A 4,520-nucleotide genomic window follows, 5' to 3' on the forward strand; every position below is an offset into this window, starting at 1 on the left:
GTTTTGCTCTTCCTTTTCTAGGGTTTTGAGATGAAGTGTGAGCTCATTTATTTGTTGTTTTTTTTTTTTCTTTTTTTGAGGAATGAACTCCAGGCAATGAATTTCCCTCTTAAAACTGCTTTCATTGTGTTCCATAGATTGCGATATGTTGTGTCTGTATTTTCATTTATCTCTAAGAATTTTTTGATTTCCTCCTTTATGTCTTCTGTAACCCATTGATCATTCAGTAACATATTGTTCATTTTCCAAGTGATGTAGGATTTTTCCTTCCTTCTTTTATCATTGATTTCCAGTTTCACTCCATTATGATCAGATGAGATGCATGGTATTATCTTCACACCTTTATATTTACTAAGTGTTGGCCTATGGCATAATATATGGTCTATTTTTGAGAAGGATCCATGTGCTGCTGATAAAAAAGTATATCCACTTGATGATGGTTGATATATTCTATATATATCGGGTAAGTCTAGGTTATTGATTGTGTTATTGAGTTCTATAGTTTCTTTATTCAACTTTTGTTTGGAGGATCTGTCCAATTGGTGAGAGAGGTGTGTTAAAGTCACCCATAATTATTATGTTGTGGTCTATTTGATTCTTGAACTTGAGGAGAGTTTGTTTTATGAACATTGCAGCACCATTATTTGGTGCATAATATTGATAATTGTTATGTCTTGTTGGTGAATGGTTCCTTTTAACAGTATATAATGTCCTTCCTTATCCCTTTTGATTGATTTAGACTTAAAGTCAATTTTATTCGATATGAGGATGGCCACCCCTGCTTTCTTCTGAGGACCATGTGCATGGTATGATTTTTCCTAACCTTTCACCTTCAGCCTGTGTATGTCTTTTCCAATCAGATGTGTCTCCTGAAGGCAGCATATTGTTGGATCTGTTTTTTTAATCCAGGTTACCAGCCTATGTCGCTTTATTGGTGGGTTTAAGCCATTAACGTTTAGGGTTAATATTGATATATGGTTTGTACTTCCAGTCATGTTTGATTATTTATCTTTTTTTTTTTAACTTGGTTTGTTTCTCCATGATTAGCTTCCCCCCCACACACACACTCTCTCTTTACTGAGGTACTTCCCACTGTTGGTTTTGGTTTTCATTTCTTCCTTGTATAGTGTTTTGCTCAAGATGCATTGCAATGTGGTTTTATGGCTGCAAATTCTTTTAACTTTTGTTGATCATGAAAGATTTTTATTTCGTTTTTGTACCTGAAGCTTAATTTTGCTGGATACAAAATTCTTGGTTGGCATCCATTCTTTTCATGTTTGAAATATGTTTATCCAGCATCTTCTCTCTTTCAGCATCTGTGATGAAAATTCAGCCGTTAACCTTATTGGTATACCCCTGAATGTAATCTGCCTCCTTTCTCTTGTAGCTTTCAATATTTTCTCTTTGTTCTGTATATTGGATATCTTCATAACAATGTGTCTTGGCATTGGTCTACTGTGATTTTGTATGCTTGGTGTCCTGTATGCATCTAGAATTTGTACATCTGTTTCCTTATTTATATCTGGAAAGTTTTCTAAAATTATTTCATTCAACAGATTGCTCATTCCCTTGGTTTGGTCCTCTATACCTTCCTCTATCCCGATGACTCTTAAGTTTGTTTTTTTTATGCTATCCCATATCTCTTGGATGTTTTTCTCATGGTTTATTACCAGCCTTTCTGAGTTGGCTAGACTCTTTTCAAGATGATGTATTTTGTCTTCATTGTCTGACGTTCTGCCTTCTACTTGCTCCACTTTACTGGTGATACTCTAGTTTGAGTTTTTAATTTGGTTTATAGTTTCCTTCATTTCTAGGATTATTTTTTGATTTTTTTATAATCTCTATCTCCTTGTAAAGTTGCTTATTTGCTTCTTGAATCTGTTTACGTAATTCATTTTCAATGTGTTCTTTCATTGTTTGAATTTGCTCTCTCATGTCCTCTTTAAGATTCCATTCCATCTGTATATGGAATTCCTTGAGTTCTTTGACCATTTTTCTGATGCCTCTAGGTTCTCCTGTAGATTTAGGCTGTCCTGCATTGTTTGTACTCCTTTTCTTCCTTGCTTTTTCATGCTGCTCATGTTACTTCCGGTTCTGTTTGACTGCTGAGTTACTGTTTACTCCTATAAATTTATTTTGGTTTTGTGTATCTCTGGAGTCTCTCCTTTGTGATGGGAGACTATGACTAGTGATGATGAATTTTATTGCACTTTAAAGCAGATTCATTCGTTTCATAAAATGCGTATGGATTCTGATGGTATATAGCGATCTGCGGTTTGGTCTTGGGACTTATGTTTAGGTCGAATGATGTGATGGTATAGAGGTTGGTATATCTTGGCAACCTTGGAAGATTGCTCTACTGACGAGGGATATTAACAGAAGAATGGTTCGGAGTATATGGACGTAGCTAGGGAATTGCTAGCACTATATAACGCCTTGGAACATTTATCTATACACATTTAGTAAATTACACATAAACAGTATTGTAATGCTTGGGAGGAATGGTATTAGAAGGGGAGGGAAGAAGTTGCTAAAGAGAATGAGAGTAAAGAGGTAGAATTCAAGAAAAGGGGAATAAGGAAATTGAAAAGAAATGAAAAGACAATAAAATAAAATAAAAATTGAAATTAAAAAAAATTAAGATTAAAATTTAAAAAAAAATTAAAAATTTGAAAAATGCAGTCTTAGAGTTTGCTTAACTTCTCTTCCAGTAGGTGGAGCTGTGTCCACCTGGCCAAGCTTCTCCTCTCAATAGTAGGAACCAATCCCTGTGAGGCTGATCCTCCTTTCCCACTGGGCAGTTCTCCAAACCTGGGCTCCCAGGGCCTTTCCTGGTCTCCAGTCACTTCCCCGCTTTTCCTCAAGTCAGGCCTCGCTCACTGGTGACATTCACCACAAAACTGGCTACACATCAGGTCAGCCGTTCCAGGGATCCCTATTTTCTTGAATGACCGGGCACACTCTCTTTGTTTGCCATTCCCCCAGACCCTAAGGTTGTGGAGTGTGGGGCTGGGAACCATCAGCTTATTCTGCCTGCCCTCCAGTAGCCATGCCCCAGGAGCTGGCGCAAGAGACTTGGGTTGTCAGCGCTGGTGGAAGCGGTAACCGCGGGTCATGCGCTGCTCCTGACTCCCTAGGTCTGACAATCGCGCTCATGGGAGAGCTGGGGGCGGGGGGGGCCTTGAGATTTCCCAGCTGTGTGGAAAGGAAGGGCCCAGGGGTCACACACCTGCAGACTCTGGTTTCAGTGAAGTTATCCCCTCCGCCAAATTCTGGTGATGTCAGTTCTCGGCCATGGTGGTGTCCCATGCGAAGGGTGGCCATTCGTTCCTTTTGCCTGGTGTCTGATGTGAAGGGTGGGGCCGGTCTGAGTCTCCCAAGTCCCCTCTCAATTCTGGGCCCACTGCCTATGAAGGCTCGGTTGATATCACCTCAAAAGGTTTACGGAGGAACCGAAGAGTTGTTTCTCTATACCGCGGTAGCGTCCGTAGTGCTGAGGCACTGAGTTATGGAGGTTTGGCAGCAAGAAGCAGACAATCAGCCAGAAACTGCGTACAGGGAGCCTGAATTCACCCGCTCAGGGCTCAGTGTGGGTTCTGAGGGGCACAAACTGCTCGCCCCGGGACCACTTCAGCCCAGCATTGCCAAGTGATCCTGAGCAAACAGCATTCAGTTGGTTTAAGACTCCCTTTGCCCGCGCAGCTGAAGAGGTCACAGAATTGATCTCTCAGTGCCCACTGCCATGTTCACCATGAATAATTTTTAAACTATGTTATAAACTTTTTTTAATAACCAGCAAGCAAAAAAAAGAATTGAATAATTCAAGAAAAGAGATAGCATAACTTGACTTGTATTGTTAAAGACTGTTCTCTCTTCTGTGTATGGTTGGATTTTAGAAGTGATTAAATAGGGACAGAGCTGGGGTGGTGTTGCATTACAAAAAAAGAAAATTCCAGTGGTATCTTGATATTGAGCTGTGCCAAGTTGGTGGTTTTAGTGTGAGAAAGGCAATACAAATAGAGGGCAAAGTTTGCTATAGAAATATTAGAATAAGATCAGGAGCTCAGTCTTGGGCTTATTCTATTTGATTCACTCTTGAACAATCCAAAAGAAAATATTTAGATATTTAAGATTGGAACTAAGAATATAGCCAGGTCAAGAGTACAGAATGGAATAAAGCAAAAAGAAACAGACCACAGCATGTGGTGTAAACCTCTACCACTACCTGTTTAAAAATGACAGAAAGTGCTCTTTACTAATACATGCTTGAAATTCTATAACATTTGATGAGGTGGGGATTATCTGATCTGATAAGGAAGGAAATTGATTCTTTAAAATTCTAAGTAAACTTTTGAAGTCCTCAGGGCTAATTTTTATCTTTATTAATTGTGAAGACTTGACTTTTCATTTCAATTCCCTTCTGCCTGTTATGATTTTACACAATAAAGATATGTGGATATATATATATATATATATATATATATATATATATATATATATATATATATATATATATATAT

This window comes from Marmota marmota, unplaced genomic scaffold, assembly GCF_001458135.2.
Source record: "Marmota marmota marmota unplaced genomic scaffold, marMar, whole genome shotgun sequence".
Lineage (NCBI taxonomy): Eukaryota > Metazoa > Chordata > Mammalia > Rodentia > Sciuridae > Marmota > Marmota marmota.